This window comes from Anomaloglossus baeobatrachus, chromosome 4 (assembly GCF_048569485.1).
Source record: "Anomaloglossus baeobatrachus isolate aAnoBae1 chromosome 4, aAnoBae1.hap1, whole genome shotgun sequence".
NCBI classification, from domain to species: Eukaryota; Metazoa; Chordata; class Amphibia; order Anura; family Aromobatidae; genus Anomaloglossus; species Anomaloglossus baeobatrachus.
The window spans coordinates 670,885,013-670,901,935 of NC_134356.1; the positions used below are offsets into that span (position 1 = coordinate 670,885,013).

Genomic DNA, 16,923 nt, shown 5'->3' on the forward strand with positions numbered 1-16,923 from the left:
ACTGGATGTGAACAGAAAGCCAAAGGAATGGCCAGCACGGGGGTCGAACCCGCAACCTTGGCGTTATTAGCACCACGGTCTAACCGATTGAGCTAACCGGCCACTTTTGCTCCATATCTACTCTCTTTTAATGAACTTGCTCTAATTTTGTGCCAGCTACTGACCTATCAAAGCTTGATCTGTCCACAGTGAAAGGTAAAATACATTGAAAGTTGACTAATTCTTAGAGAGCCCATCAAAAGCATAGGAACCAATCTTAAATGAGAATTGACAAGCTTTTTTACATTATGAGCAATATGTTGCCTCCAACCACTCTAACTTGTCACGTGATGAGCCAGTAAATTACGCCATTGCTTGGATTAGTTTTTGCCTGCATTACAATTAGTGATAGACTTAGCTGTCAATATTTACAGTTATATCAAATTCCAGTTGCCCAAATCTTCTTAAAAAACGCTTAGAAACTGAAATCTCTGGCCATACAATAGATTATATTTCTATTTTGCTTCAATTCGTTACTCTGTCATACTTTAAGGTTAACGACGATGTAACATGGCCACTCTCTTACTCTAACCAAGTTATTTCAAGTTTGTAAATTAATTTTAGACATTGGATGAATAAAACCTACGGATCTTTTTCCAAAAGTCACTGGATGTGAACAGAAAGCCGAAGGAATGGCCAGCACGGGGGTCGAACCTGCAACCTTGGCTTTATTAGCACCACGCTCTAACCGATTGAGCTAACCGGCCACTTTTGCCCCATATCTACTCTCTTTTATTGAACTTGCTCTAATTTTGAGCCAGCTACTGACCTCTCAAAGCTTGATCTGTCCACAGTGAAAGGTAAAATACGTTGAAAGTTGACTAATTCTAAGAGAGCCCATCAAAAGCATAGGAAACAATCTTAAATGAGAATTGACAAGCTTTTTTTATATTATTAGCAATATGTTTCCACCAACCACTCTAACTTGTCACGTGATGAGCCAGTAAATTACGCCATTGCTTGGATTAGTTTTTGCCTGCATTACAATTAGTGATAGACTTAGCTGTCAATATTTACAGTTATATCGAATTCCAGTTGCCCAAAACTTCTTAAAAAACGCTTAGAAACTGAAATCTCTGGCCATACAATAGATCATATTTCTATTTTGCTTCAATTCGTTACTCTGTCATACTTTAAGGTTAACGACGATGTAACATGGCCACTCTCTTACTCTAACCAAGTTATTTCAAGTTTGTAAATTAATTTTACACATTGGATGGATAAAACCTACGGATCTTTTTCCAAAAGTCACTGGATGTGAACAGAAAGCCAAAGGAATGGCCAGCACGGGGGTCGAACCCGCAACCTTGGCGTTATTAGCACCACGCTCTAACCGATTGAGCTAACCGGCCACTTTTGCCCCATATCTACTCTCTTTTAATGAACTTGCTCTAATTTTGAGCCAGCTACTGACCTCTCAAAGCTTGATCTGTCCACAGTGAAAGGTAAAATACGTTGAAAGTTGACTAATTCTTAGAGAGCCCATCAAAAGCATAGGAACCAATCTTAAATGAGAATTGACAAGCTTTTTTTATATTATGAGCAATATGTTTCCACCAACCACTCTAACTTGTCACGTGATGAGCCAGTAAATTACGCCATTGCTTGGATTAGTTTTTGCCTGCATTACAATTAGTGATAGACTTAGCTGTCAATTTTTACAGTTATATCGAATTCCAGTTGCCCAAAACTTCTTAAAAAACGCTTAGAAACTGAAATCTCTGGCCATACAGTAGATTATATTTCTATTTTGCTTCAATTCGTTACTCTGTCATACTTTAAGGATAACGACGATGTAACATGGCCACTCTCTTACTCTAACCAAGTTATTTCAAGTTTGTAAATTAATTTTACACATTGGATGGATAAAACCTTTGGATCTTTTTCAAAAAGTCACTGGATGTGAACAGAAAGCCAAATGAATGGCCAGCACGGGGGTCGAACCCACAACCTTGGCGTTATTAGCACCACGCTCTAACCGATTGAGCTAACCGGCCACTTTTGCCCCATATCTACTCTCTTTTAATGAACTTGCTCTAATTTTGAGCCAGCTACTGACCTCTCAAAGCTTGATCTGTCCACAGTGAAAGGTAAAATACGTTGAAAGTTAACTAATTCTTAGAGAGCCCATCAAATGCATAGTAACCAATCTTAAATGAGAATTGACAAGCTTTTATTATAATATGAGTAGAGATGAGCGAACTGGTCGCGGTTCGGCTCGAGGTCGGCTCGCCGAACGGGGGTCCCGTGCGAGTTCGGTTCGTCGAACGTTCGACGAACCGAACTAGAACCAATAGGCTATAATGGGAGGCAATCACAAACACATAAAAATGCATTATAAATGTACACAAACAGTTTATAAACATTGCCATAACATTTACCGGTTCCCGCGATCCCTTCTGCACTCTGTCTCCTGCCGCTATTCCATCCGATGATCGCTGAATCCTCCCGTGACCGGCACTGCCAGCAGAGATGCAGGACCTGTCGTGACGTCAAAATAGCCATGTGACCAGTCACGTGGCTATTATCTCATTGGCTACAGACTGGTCACATGACTATGACGCGTCATGTAGGACCTGCGAGTGCATCTCTCCGGTACACGGTGCACATATGTGTATCGCCGTGTACGGGCGACATGCTCTAGCACACGGTCGACTCCCCGTTCCGTTAGGGACCGGCTGACACAGCTGGTCATTAACGGAGATCACCGTTGCCATAGCAACGCAGTTAGCGGTGACGTCACCGCTAACCGCAGCTCCGAGAGCACCGTTGCTATGGTAACGCGTCTGTCAGCGTTACCGCTGTTACCGCTGACAGCCAGCACTGATCACTCACGGAATGAAGGCTGCACACTGCTTCCCGATTGTAGTGAGGATTGTACTGAGGATGAGGTTCCCAAGCCCCAAGTGATGGGCTGGTGAACCTCATCCTCACTACAATCGTCACTACTACTACACTAGTGAGGATTGTAGTGAGGATTAGGTTCCCCAGCTCATCAAGTGATGGGCTGGTGAACCTCATCCTCACTACAATCCTCACTACTACTACACTAGAAAGAAAGAAGACAGAAGAGCAGGATCGTGGAGGGCTGACAGGGGGTAATAAAGATGAAGTCTCTAATGTGTCTGTGTATTTATTTCTATTAAAGTATTTTTTCTCTGTGTGGTGTCTTTTTTTAACCCTTTATTGGAGATTCTTAATGGCCGGGTCAAACGTGCCTGACATTAAGAATCTCTGGCTTAATACTGGCTAGTAAAACAAAGCCAGTATTAACTCATGATTACCCAACAAGCCACCCGGCTCCAGGGCTGTTGGAAGAGTTGGATACAGCGCCAGATGATGGCGCTTCTATGAGAGCGCCATTTTCTGGGACGGCTGCGGACTGAAATCCGCAGCAGAGGCGCCCAGAAACCTCGGGCTAACCTGTGCTGCGGATTCCAATCCCCAGCTGCTAGTTGTACCCGGCTGCACACAAAAATGGGGCGAAGCCCACGTCATTTGTTTTTTAATTATTTCATGAAATAAGTGAAATAATTAAAAAAAAATGGGCTTCCCTATATTTTTGGTTCCCAGCCGGGTACAAATAGGCAACTGGGGGTTGGAGGCAGCCCGTGGCTGCCTGCTGTACCTGGCTAGCATACAAAAATATGGCGAAGCCCACGTCATTTTTTTGGTGGGCAAAAAAATTCTGCATACAGTCCTGGATGGAGTATGCTGAGCCTTGTAGTTCTGCAGCTGCTGTCTGCTCTTCTCCATACAGACAGACAGCAGCTGCAGAACTACAAGGCTCAGCATACTCCATCCAGGACTGTATGCAGAAGTTTTTTGCCACCTGAAAAATTATGTGGGCTTCGCCATATTTTTGTATGCTAGCCAGGTACAGCAGGCAGGTACGGCTGCCCCCAACCCCCAGTTGCCTATTTTTACCCGGCTGGGAACCAAAAATAAAGGGAAGCCCTTTTTTTATTATTTCATGAATTTCATGAAATAACTAGAAAACAAATGACGTAGGCTTCGCCCCATTTTTGTGTCCAGCCAGGTACAACTAGGCAGCTGGGGATTGGAATCCGCATCACAGGTTGGCCTGAGCTTTCTGGGCCTCTCTGCTGCGAATTGCAGTCTGCAGCCGCCTCAGAAAATGGCACTTTCATAGAAGCGCCATCTTCTGGCGCTGTATCCAACTCTTCCAGCACCTGCCTGCTGTACCTGGCTAGCATACAAAAATATGGCGAAGCTCAAGTCCTTTTTTGTAGTTTTTTGGCAAAAAAAATAAAAAATGCTTCCCTGGATTTTCCATTGCCAGTGAAGGTAACACCAAGCAGTGGGGGTTAGCAGCCAGTAGCTGCTTGGATTACCCTTAGCTAGCAATACAAAAAATGCAGCGGGAGCCCATATATATTTTTTTTAATTATTTATTTAAATAACTAAAAATAAAATGGGCTTCCCTGTATTTTGATTGCTGGACATCACAGTGCTGTAAAAATAAATCTTTAAAAAAATGACGTAGCGCTCCGCGGTATTTTTGATTCTCAGCGCAGATAAAGCAGACAGCTATGGGTTGCCACCCCCATCTGCCTGCCGTTACCTTGGTTGGCAATCAAAATACAGGGAAGCCCATTAATTTTTTCTATTTAAAAAATAGTTAAAAAAAAAAATGACGTTGGGTCCCCCCATTTTTGATAGCCAGCTAGGGTAAAGCAGACGACTGTAGCCTGAAAACCACAGCTGGCAGCTTTACCGTGGTTGGGGATTTAATGTGGAGGTCCCCTCAGGCTCTTTTTTATAATTATTTTATAAATATTAATAATTACACAATAAAAGTAGGGTCCCCCCCAAATTGGATCACCAGCCAAGGTAAAGCGGACAGCTGTGGTCTGGTATTCTCAGGGTGGGAAGGTCCATAGTTATTGGGCCTTCACAGCCTAAAAATAGCAGGCCGCAGGCACCCCAGACGTGGCGCATCCACTAGATGCGCCAATCCTGGCGCTTCACCCCAGCTCATCCCGTGCCCTGGTGCAGTGGCAAACGGGGTAATAAATCGGGTTGATACTAGCTGTAAAGTCACCTGAGATCAAGCCCAGTAGTTTGTGATGTCATGGCGTCTATTAGATACCCAACATCATAAACTGTCAGTACTAACAAAAAAAAAAAATCGACAAAAGAAATTTATTTGAAAAAACAGTCCCCAAAACATTTCCTCTTTCACCAATTTATTGTAGGAAAAAAATAAAGGGGTCCCACGATGACTCTGGACCGTCTAGAATATGGGGGGAGACACTCAGGGAACGTATCCCCTATTTTCTAGGAGTGCGGACCCTTTATGTGAGGAGTGTGGGTGCAATGAATCTGCACTCACTCTCCCCGGGTCCACAGCAGCAGAGTCCATGTTGTAATGGTTGCTACCAAAGCTGCAATGCCCTGCTCATGAGGTAAGGGCATGCCTAATCAGGAGAACTACTGTAGAGGAAGCTCTGCTCACTGGTATATAGGTGCCTAGAGGTAATAATAGATAAAATTAGTGAGTAACCTCGGCACTCTAAATCTTCCAGACTAAGTCAGTAAGTCACAACGGATAGTAATGCAAAATCACTCTTTATTGGTCCGTATTAAGAAAAAATTTTTTTCATAAGCATATATGTTTTTGTCCAAAACAAGTTACAAATGATGTTTCGGCCTGAGCCTTCGTCAGATTGGACTTATCTGCTTGTAATCATGAAAAATGACAATAATCAGTATCACATAAGAGTGAGAGAACAATAACATAAACTCGAACAATGTAGAGGTACAATTGGGATGCAGCAAAAAAATTGCAACACAGCAAGAAATGAAACACATGATACAAATGTCATAATACAGTACAAGGACAATATAGTAATGACAAATATGTCAATCATAACGTAACATGTGCAGCAGGTGTAGAGCTACAGTATGCATGGCAGAGCTAATGGGTAGACTGACCATAGAAAAAGAACAGAGAAAAAGTGGAGAAAAAGTGGAGAAAAAAGGAGAAAAAGTGGAGAAAAAGTGAAGAAAAAAAGTGGAGAAAAAATGGAGAAAAAGTGGAGAAAAAGTGGAGAAAAAGTGGAGAAAAAATGGAGAAAAAGTGGAGAAAAAAATGGAGAAAAAGTGGAGTAAAAGTGGAGAAAAAGTGGAGAAAAAGTGGGGAAAAAGTGGAGAAAAAAATGGAGAAAAAGTGGAGTAAAAATGGAGAAAAAGTGGAGAAAAAATGGAGAAAAAAATGTAGAAAAAGTGGAGAAAAAGTGGAGAAAAAGTGGAGAAAAAAATGGAGAAAAAATGGAGAAAAAGTGGAGAAAAAGTGGAGAAAAAGTGGAGAAAAAGTGGAGAAAAAAATGGAGAACAAGTGGAGAAAAAGTGGAGTAAAAATGGAGAAAAAGTGGAGAAAAAGTGGAGAAAAAGTGGAGAAAAACATGGAGAAAAAGTGGAGTAAAAATGAAGAAAAAGTGGAGAAAAAGTGGAGAAAAAAGTGGAGAAAAAGTGGAGAAAAAGTGGAGAAAAAATGGAGAAAAAATGGAGAAAAAGTGGAGAAAAAGTGGAGAAAAAGTGGAGAAAAAAGTGGAGAAAAAAGTGGAGAAAGAATGGAGAAAAAAAGTGGAGAAAAAGTGGAGAAAAAGTGGAGTAAAAATGGAGAAAAAGTGGAGAAAAAGTGGAGAAAAAGTGGAGAAAAAAATGGAGAAAAAGTGGAGAAAAAGTGGAGAAAAAGTGGAGAAAAAGTGGAGAAAAAGTGGAGAAAAAATGGAGAAAAAGTGGAGTAAAAATGGAGAAAAAGTGGAGAAAAAAATGGAGAAAAAAATGTAGAAAAAGTGGAGAAAAAGTGGAGAAAAAGTGGAGAAAAAAATGGAGAAAAATTGGAGTAAAAATGGAGAAAAAATGGAGAAAAAAATGTAGAAAAAGTGGAGAAAAAGTGGAGAAAAAGTGGAGAAAAAAGTGGAGAAAAAGTGGAGAAAAAGTGGAGAAAAAGTGGAGTAAAAAGTGGAGAAAAAGTGGAGAAAAAGTGGAGAAAAAGTGGAGCACCCTTTGGTGCCTTTCATGTGGCACTAAGGGGTGCTTAGATTTGTATTTAGCCAAAAAAATGAAAAAAAAAATGACGTAGGGTTCCCCCTAGTTTTGTAGCCAGCTAGGGTAAAGCAGACGGCTGCAGCCTGCAGACCACAGCTGGCAACCTCACCTTGGCTGGTAATCCAAAACTGAGGGCACCCCACGCTGTTTTTTTAAATTAAATAAATAATTAAAAAAAAAAAACACGTAGAGGTCCCCCAAAATTGGATCACCAGCCAAGGTAAAGCAGACAGCTGGGGCCTGATATTCTCAGACTAGGGAGGTCCATGGTTATTGGACTCTCCCCAGCCTAAAAATAGCAGGCCGCAGCCGCCCCAGAAGTGGCGCATCCATTAGATGCGCCAATCCTGGTGCTTCGCCCCAGCTCATCCCGCGCCCTAGTGCGGTGGCAAACGGGGTAATATATGGGGTTAATACCAGATGTGTAATGTCACCTGGCATCAAGCCCTGGGGTTGGTGAGGTCAGGCGTCTATCAGATACCCGACATCACCAACCCAGTCAGTAATAAAAAAAATAGACGACAAACACATTTTTATTTGAAAAAACACTCCCCAAAACATTCCCTCTTTAACCAATTTATTAGAATGAAAAACAAATCCAGGTCTGCTGTAATCCAAGGGGTTGCCATGACGATCCACACTGTCCCAGTCAATGAAGAGCAGGATGTTCCCCATTGGCTGGGAGAGCAATGCAGTGACCTGAGCTAACATCAATGGCTCAGCCCAGATCACTGCAGGGCATGACAAGTGCTGCTGTCAGCGAGGTACATTACCTGCGCTGATCTCCAGCACACTGACAGCCCCTGTCACTGAGTTCAATGACTGGCGTCTTCACACCAAGTATCGCGAGAGGCCCGTGACGTCACCGCTAGTCAGTCTCGGGTCGGAAGTGAGAGGTGATGTGACAAGCGGCGGCCATGGAGGACAGTGACAGCGCTGAGGTCGGGATGGCGGGACTTCATCACCGCAGGTAAGCCGAGCGGGACCGTGTGTATGTGAGTGTGTGTATGTGTGTGTGTGTGTGTGTGTGTGTACGTGTGTACATGCCGTGGGCAGGAGGGGGCAGAGTGAGCTGAGCGGGGAAGTGTGGGCTTCCTGCACGTAACTAGGATAAACATCGGGTTACTAACCAAAGCTCTTTGCTTGGATACCTGATGTTTATCTTGGTTACCAGCTTCTGGCAGGCTGCCAGCGATGGCTCCTGCACACTGTAGCTGTAAAAAGCCATGCTTTTTGCTGCTAGAACCGTTCTCGAACGTATCTAGAACTATCGAGCTTTTGCAAAAAGCTCGAGTTCTAGTTCGATCTCGAACAACCCCCAAAATCACTCGAGCCTAGAACTGGAGAACCACGAACCGCGAACCACGCTCAACTCAAATTATGAGCAATATGTTGCCACCAACCACTCTAACTTGTCACGTGATGAGCCAGTAAATTACGCCATTGCTTGGATTAGTTTTTGCCTGCATTACAATTAGTGATAGACTTAGCTGTCAATATTTACAGTTATATCGAATTCCAGTTGCCCAAAACTTCTTAAAAAACGCTTAGAAACTGAAATCTCTGGCCATACAATAGATTATATTTCTATTTTGCTTCAATTCGTTACTCTGTCATACTTTAAGGTTAACGACGATGTAACATGGCCACTCTCTTACTCTAACCAAGTTATTTCAAGTTTGTAAATTAATTTTACACATTGGATGGATAAAACCTACGGATCTTTTTCCAAAAGTCACTGGATGTGAACAGAAAGCAAAAGGAATGGCCAGCACGGGGGTCGAACCCGCAAACTTGGCGTTATTAGCACCACGCTCCAACCGATTGAGCTAACCGGCCACTTTTGCCCCATATCTACTCTCTTTTAATGAACTTGCTCTAATTTTGAGCCAGCTACTGACCTCTCAAAGCTTGATCTGTCCACAGTGAAAGGCAAAATACGTTGAAAGTTGACTAATTCTTAGAGAGCCCATCAAAAGCATAGGAACCAATCTTAAATGATAATTGACAAGCTTTTTTTATATTATGAGCAATATGTTGCCACCAACCACTCTAACTTGTCACGTGATGAGCCAGTAAATTACGCCATTGCTTGGATTAGTTTTTGCCTGCATTACAATTAGTGATAGACTTAGCTGTCAATATTTACAGTTATATCGAATTCCAGTTGCACAAAACTTCTTAAAAAACGATTAGAAACTGAAATCTCTGGCCATACAATAGATTATATTTAAATTTTGCTTCAATTCGTTACTCTGTCATACTTTAAGGTTAACGACGATGTAACATGGCCACTCTCTTACTCTAACCAAGTTATTTCAAGTTTGTAAATTAATTTTACACATTGGATGGATAAAACCTACGGATCTTTTTCCAAAAGTCACTGGATGTGAACAGAAAGCCAAAGGAATGTCCAGCACGCGGGACGAACCCGCAACTTCGGCGTTATTACCACCACGCTCTAACCGATTGAGCTAGCCGGCCACTTTTGCCCCATATCTACTCTCTTTTAATGAATTTGCTCTAATGTTGAGCCAGCTACTGACCTCTCAAAGCTTGATCTGTCCACAGTGAAAGGTAAAATACGTTGAAAGTTGACTAATTCTTAGAGAGCCCATCAAAAGCATAGGAACCAATCTTAAATGAGAATTGACAAGCCTTTTTTATATTATGAGCAATATGTTGCCACCAACCACTCTAACTTGTCACGTGATGAGCCAGTAAATTACGCCATTGCTTGGATTAGTTTTTGCCTGCATTACAATTAGTGATAGACTTAGCTGTCCATATTTACAGTTATATCGAATTCCAGTTGCCCAAAACTTCTTAAAAAACGCTAAGAAACTGAAATCTCTGGCCATACAATAGATTATATTTCTATTTTGCTTCATTTCGTTACTCTGTCATACTTTAAGGTTAACGACAATATAACATGGCCACTCTCTTACTCTAACCAAGTTATTTCAAGTTTGTAAATTAATTTTACACATTGGATGGCTAAAACTTACGGATCTTTTTCCAAAAGTCACTGGATGTGAACAGAAAGCCAAAGGAATGGCCAGCACGGGGGTCGAACCCGCAACCTTGGCGTTATTAGCACCACGCTCTAACCGATTAAGCTAACCGGCCACTTTTGCCCCATATCTACTCTCTTTTAATGAACTTGATCTAATTTTGAGCCAGCTGCTGACCTCTCAAAGCTTGACCTGTCCACAGTGAAAGGTAAAATACGTTGAAAGTTGACTAATTCTTAGAGAGCCCATCAAAAGCATAGGAACCAATCTTAAATGAGAATTGACAAGCTTTTTTTATATTATGAGCAATATGTTGCCACCAACCACTCTAACTTGTCACGTGATGAGCCAGTAAATTACGCCATTGCTTGGATTAGTTTTTGCCTGCATTACAATTAGTGATAGACTTAGCTGTCAATATTTACAGTTATATCGAATTCCAGTTGCCCAAAACTTCTTAAAAAAACGCTAAGAAACTGAAATCTCTGGCCATACAATAGATTATATTTCTATTTTGCTTCAATTCGTTACTCTGTCATACTTTAAGGTTAACGACGATGTAACATGGCCACTCTCTTACTCTAACCAAGTTATTTCAAGTTTGTAAATTAATTTTACACATTGGATGGATAAAACTTACGGATCTTTTTCCAAAAGTCACTGGATGTGAACAGAAAGCAAAGGAATGGCCAGCACGGGGGTCGAACCCGCAACCTTGGCGTTATTAGCACCACGCTCTAACCGATTAAGCTAACCGGCCACTTTTGCCCCATATCTACTCTCTTTTAATGAACTTGCTCTAATTTTGAGCCAGCTACTGACCTCTCAAAGCTTGACCTGTCCACAGTGAAAGGTAAAATACGTTGAAAGTTGACTAATTCTTAGAGAGCCCATCAAAAGCATAGGACCAATCTTAAATGAGAATTGACAAGCTTTTTTTATATTATGAGCAATATGTTGCCACCAACCACTCTAACTTGTCACGTGATGAGCCAGTAAATTACGCCATTGCTTGGATTAGTTTTTGCCTGCATTACAATTAGTGATAGACTTAGCTGTCAATATTTACAGTTATATCGAATTCCAGTTGCCCAAAACTTCTTAAAAAACGCTTAGAAACTGAAATCTCTGGCCATACAATAGATTATATTTCTATTTTGCTTCAAGTTGCTTGGATTAGTTTTGCCTGCATTACAATTAGTGATAGACTTAGCTGTCAATATTAACAGTTATATCGAATTCCAGTTGCCCAAAACTTCTTAAAAAACACTTAGAAACTGAAATCTCTGGCCATACAATAGATTATATTTCTATTTTGCTTCAATTCGTTACTCTATCATACTTTTAGGTTAACGACGATGTAACATGGCCACTCTCTTACTCTAACCAAGTTATTTCAAGTTTGTAAATTAATTTTACACATTGGATGGATAAAACCTACGGATCTTTTTCCAAAAGTCACTGGATGTGAACAGAAAGCCAAAGGAATGGCCAGCACGGGGGACGAACCCGCAACCTCGGCGTTATTACCACCACGCTCTAACCGATTGAGCTAGCCGGCCACTTTTGCCCCATATCTACTCTCTTTTAATGAATTTGCTCTAATGTTGAGCCAGCTACTGACCTCTCAAAGCTTGATCTGTCCACAGTGAAAGGTAAAATACGTTGAAAGTTGACTAATTCTTAGAGAGCCCATCAAAAGCATAGGAACCAATCTTAAATGAGAATTGACAAGCCTTTTTTATATTATGAGCAATATGTTGCCACCAACCACTCTAACTTGTCACGTGATGAGCCAGTAAATTACGCCATTGCTTGGATTAGTTTTTGCCTGCATTACAATTAGTGATAGACTTAGCTGTCCATATTTACAGTTATATCGAATTCCAGTTGCCCAAAACTTCTTAAAAAACGCTAAGAAACTGAAATCTCTGGCCATACAATAGATTATATTTCTATTTTGCTTCATTTCGTTACTCTGTCATACTTTAAGGTTAACGACAATATAACATGGCCACTCTCTTACTCTAACCAAGTTATTTCAAGTTTGTAAATTAATTTTACACATTGGATGGCTAAAACTTACGGATCTTTTTCCAAAAGTCACTGGATGTGAACAGAAAGCCAAAGGAATGGCCAGCACGGGGGTCGAACCCGCAACCTTGGCGTTATTAGCACCACGCTCTAACCGATTAAGCTAACCGGCCACTTTTGCCCCATATCTACTCTCTTTTAATGAACTTGATCTAATTTTGAGCCAGCTGCTGACCTCTCAAAGCTTGACCTGTCCACAGTGAAAGGTAAAATACGTTGAAAGTTGACTAATTCTTAGAGAGCCCATCAAAAGCATAGGAACCAATCTTAAATGAGAATTGACAAGCTTTTTTTATATTATGAGCAATATGTTGCCACCAACCACTCTAACTTGTCACGTGATGAGCCAGTAAATTACGCCATTGCTTGGATTAGTTTTTGCCTGCATTACAATTAGTGATAGACTTAGCTGTCAATATTTACAGTTATATCGAATTCCAGTTGCCCAAAACTTCTTAAAAAAACGCTAAGAAACTGAAATCTCTGGCCATACAATAGATTATATTTCTATTTTGCTTCAATTCGTTACTCTGTCATACTTTAAGGTTAACGACGATGTAACATGGCCACTCTCTTACTCTAACCAAGTTATTTCAAGTTTGTAAATTAATTTTACACATTGGATGGATAAAACTTACGGATCTTTTTCCAAAAGTCACTGGATGTGAACAGAAAGCCAAAGGAATGGCCAGCACGGGGGTCGAACCCGCAACCTTGGCGTTATTAGCACCACGCTCTAACCGATTAAGCTAACCGGCCACTTTTGCCCCATATCTACTCTCTTTTAATGAACTTGCTCTAATTTTGAGCCAGCTACTGACCTCTCAAAGCTTGACCTGTCCACAGTGAAAGGTAAAATACGTTGAAAGTTGACTAATTCTTAGAGAGCCCATCAAAAGCATAGGACCAATCTTAAATGAGAATTGACAAGCTTTTTTTATATTATGAGCAATATGTTGCCACCAACCACTCTAACTTGTCACGTGATGAGCCAGTAAATTACGCCATTGCTTGGATTAGTTTTTGCCTGCATTACAATTAGTGATAGACTTAGCTGTCAATATTTACAGTTATATCGAATTCCAGTTGCCCAAAACTTCTTAAAAAACGCTAAGAAACTGAAATCTCTGGCCATACAATAGATTATATTTCTATTTTGCTTCAAGTTGCTTGGAGTAGTTTTGCCTGCATTACAATTAGTGAAAGACTTAGCTGTCAATATTTACAGTTATATCGAATTCCAGTTGCCCAAAACTTCTTAAAAAACGCTAAGAAACTGAAATCTCTGGCCATACAATAGATTATATTTCTATTTTGCTTCAATTCGTTACTCAGTCATACTTTAAGGTTAACGACGATGTAACATGGCCACTCTCTTACTCTAACCAAGTTATTTCAAGTTTGTAAATTAATTTTACACATTGGATGGATAAAACCTACGGATCTTTTTCCAAAAGTCACTGGATGTGAACAGAAAGCCAAAGGAATGGCCAGCACGGGGGTCGAACCCGCAACCTTGGCGTTATTAGCACCACGCTCTAACCGATTAAGCTAACCGGCCACTTTTGCCCCATATCTACTCTCTTTTAATGAACTTGCTCTAATTTTGAGCCAGCTACTGACCTCTCAAAGCTTGACCTGTCCACAGTGAAAGGTAAAATAGGTTGAAAGTTGACTAATTCTTAGAGAGCCCATCAAAAGCATAGGAACCAATCTTAAATGAGAATTGACAAGCTTTTTTTATATTATGAGCAATATGTTGCCACCAACCACTCTAACTTGTCACGTGATGAGCCAGTAAATTACGCCATTGCTTGGATTAGTTTTTGCCTGCATTACAATTAGTGATAGACTTAGCTGTCAATATTTACAGTTATATCGAATTCCAGTTGCCCAAAACTTCTTAAAAAACGCTAAGAAACTGAAATCTCTGGCCATACAATAGATTATATTTCTATTTTGCTTCAATTCGTTACTCTGTCATACTTTAAGGTTAACGACGATGTAACATGGCCACTCTCTTACTCTAACCAAGTTATTTCAAGTTTGTAAATTAATTTTACACATTGGATGGATAAAACCTACGGATCTTTTTCCAAAAGTCACTGGATGTGAACAGAAAGCCAAAGGAATGGCCAGCACGGGGGTCGAACCCGCAACCTTGGCGTTATTAGCACCACGCTCTAACCGATTGAGCTAACCGGCCACTTATGCCCCATATCTACTCTCTTTTAATGAACTTGCTCTAATTTTGAGCCAGCTACTGACCTCTCAAAGCTTGATCTGTCCACAGTGAAAGGTAAAATACGTTGAAAGTTGACTAATTCTTAGAGAGCCCATCAAAAGCATAGGAACCAATCTTAATTGAGAATTGACAAGCCTTTTTTATATTATGAGCAATATGTTGCCACCAACCACTCTAACTTGTCACGTGATGAGCCAGTAAATTACGCCAATGCTTGGATTAGTTTTTGCCTGCATTACAATTAGTGATAGACTTAGCTGTCAATATTTACAGTTATATCGAATTCCAGTTGCCCAAAACTTCTTAAAAAACGCTAAGAAACTGAAATCTCTGGCCATACAATAGATTATATTTCTATTTTGCTTCAATTCGTTACTCTGTCATACTTTAAGGTTAACGACGATGTAACATGGCCACTCTCTTACTCTAACCAAGTTATTTCAAGTTTGTAAATTAATTTTACACATTGGATGGATAAAACCTACGGATCTTTTTCCAAAAGTCACTGGATGTGAACAGAAAGCCAAAGGAATGGCCAGCACGGGGGTCGAACCCGCAACCTTGGCGTTATTAGCACCACGCTCTAACCGATTGAGCTAACCGGCCACTTTTTCCCCATATCTACTCTCTTTTAATGAACTTGCTCTAATTTTGAGCCAGATACTGACCTCTCAAAGCTTGATCTGTCCACAGTGAAGGGTAAAATACGTTGAAAGTTGACTAATTCTTAGAGAGCCCATCAAAAGCATAGGAACCAATCTTAAATGAGAATTGACAAGCTTTTTTTATATTATGAGCAATATGTTGCCACCAACCACTCTAACTTGTCACGTGATGAGCCAGTAAATTACGCCATTGCATGGATTAGTTTTTGCCTGCATTACAATTAGTGATAGACTTAGCTGTCAATATTTACAGTTATATCGAATTCCAGTTGCCCAAAACTTCTTAAAAAACGCTTAGAAACTGAAATCTCTGGCCATACAATAGATTATATTTCTATTTTGCTTCAAGTTGCTTGGGTTAGTTTTGCATGCATTACAATTAGTGATAGACTTAGCTGTCAATATTTACAGTTATATCGAATTCCAGTTGCACAAAACTTCTTAAAAAATGCTTAGAAACTGAAATCTCTGGCCATAAAATAGATTATATTTCTATTTTGCTTAAAGTCGCTTGGATTAGTTTTGCCTGCGTTACAATTAGTGATAGACTTAGCTGTCAATATTTACAGTTATATCGAATTCCAGTTGCCCGAAACTTCTTAAAAAAACGCTTAGAAACTGAAATCTCTGGCCATACAATAGATTATATTTCTATTTTGCTTCAATTCGTTACTCTGTCATACTTTAAGGTTAACGACGATGTAACATGGCCACTCTCTTACTCTAACCAAGTTTTTTCAAGTTTGTAAATTAATTTTACACATTGGATGGATAAAACCTACGGATCTTTTTCCAAAAGTCACTGGATGTGAACAGAAAGCCAAAGGAATGGCCAGCACAGGGGTCGAACCTGCAACCTTGGCATTATTAGCACCACGCTCTAACCGATTGAGCTAAACGGCCACTTTTTCCCCATATCTACTCTCTTTTAATGAACTTGCTCTAATTTTGAGCCAGCTACTGACCCCTCAAAGCTTGATCTGTCCACAGTGAAAGGTAAAATACGTTGAAAGTTGACTAATTCTTAGAGAGCCATCAAAAGCATAGGAACCAATCTTAAATGAGAATTGACAAGCTTTTTTTATATTATGAGCAATATGTTGCCACCAACCACTCTAACTTGTCACGTGATGAGCCAGTAAATTACGCCATTGCTTGGATTAGTTTTTGCCTGCATTACAATTAGTGATAGACTTAGCTGTCAATATTTACAGTTATATCGAATTCCAGTTGCCCAAAACTTCTTAAAAAACGCTTAGAAACTGAAATCTCTGGCCATACAATAGATTATATTTAAATTTTGCTTCAATTCGTTACTCTGTCATACTTTAAGGTTAACGACGATGTAACATGGCCACTCTCTTACTCTAACCAAGTTATTTCAAGTTTGTAAATTAATTTTACACATTGGATGGATAAAACCTACGGATCTTTTTCCAAAAGTCACTGGATGTGAACAGAAAGCCAAAGGAATGGCCAGCACGGGGGTCGAACCCGCAACCTTGGCGCTATTAGCACCACGCTCTAACCGATTGAACTAACCGGCCACTTTTGCCTCATATCTACTCTGTTTTAATGAACTTGCTCTAATTTTGAGCCAGCTACTGACCTCTCAAAGCTTGATCTGTCCACAGTGAAAGGTAAAATACGTTGAAAGTTGACTAATTCTTAGAGAGCCCATTAAAAGCATAGGAACCAATCTTAAATGAGAATTGACAAGCTTTTTTTATATTATGACCAATATGTTGCCACCAACCACTCTAACTTGTCACGTGATGAGCCAGTAAAT

The 16,923-nt window shown here is 40.3% G+C and overlaps 9 non-coding genes across 9 annotated transcripts; all 9 read right to left on the bottom strand.

Annotated features, from left to right (window-relative positions):
• Positions 1 to 1,317: 1,317 nt before the first annotated feature.
• Positions 1,318 to 1,391, bottom strand: TRNAI-AAU (transfer RNA isoleucine (anticodon AAU)). Its single transcript has one exon. It is a non-coding gene; the product is annotated as a tRNA-Ile (tRNA).
• A 571-nt stretch (positions 1,392 to 1,962) lies between these two features.
• Positions 1,963 to 2,036, bottom strand: TRNAI-AAU (transfer RNA isoleucine (anticodon AAU)). Its single transcript has one exon. It is a non-coding gene; the product is annotated as a tRNA-Ile (tRNA).
• An 8,135-nt stretch (positions 2,037 to 10,171) lies between these two features.
• On the bottom strand, positions 10,172 to 10,245 carry TRNAI-AAU (transfer RNA isoleucine (anticodon AAU)). The gene has a single exon. It is a non-coding gene; the product is annotated as a tRNA-Ile (tRNA).
• A 571-nt stretch (positions 10,246 to 10,816) lies between these two features.
• Positions 10,817 to 10,890, bottom strand: TRNAI-AAU (transfer RNA isoleucine (anticodon AAU)). Its single transcript has one exon. It is a non-coding gene; the product is annotated as a tRNA-Ile (tRNA).
• A 1,373-nt stretch (positions 10,891 to 12,263) lies between these two features.
• TRNAI-AAU (transfer RNA isoleucine (anticodon AAU)) lies at positions 12,264 to 12,337 on the bottom strand. The gene has a single exon. It is a non-coding gene; the product is annotated as a tRNA-Ile (tRNA).
• Positions 12,338 to 12,909: 572 nt separating this feature from the next.
• On the bottom strand, positions 12,910 to 12,983 carry TRNAI-AAU (transfer RNA isoleucine (anticodon AAU)). The gene has a single exon. It is a non-coding gene; the product is annotated as a tRNA-Ile (tRNA).
• A 728-nt stretch (positions 12,984 to 13,711) lies between these two features.
• On the bottom strand, positions 13,712 to 13,785 carry TRNAI-AAU (transfer RNA isoleucine (anticodon AAU)). Its single transcript has one exon. It is a non-coding gene; the product is annotated as a tRNA-Ile (tRNA).
• Positions 13,786 to 14,356: 571 nt separating this feature from the next.
• On the bottom strand, positions 14,357 to 14,430 carry TRNAI-AAU (transfer RNA isoleucine (anticodon AAU)). The gene has a single exon. It is a non-coding gene; the product is annotated as a tRNA-Ile (tRNA).
• Positions 14,431 to 15,001: 571 nt separating this feature from the next.
• On the bottom strand, positions 15,002 to 15,075 carry TRNAI-AAU (transfer RNA isoleucine (anticodon AAU)). Its single transcript has one exon. It is a non-coding gene; the product is annotated as a tRNA-Ile (tRNA).
• Positions 15,076 to 16,923: the final 1,848 nt, after the last annotated feature.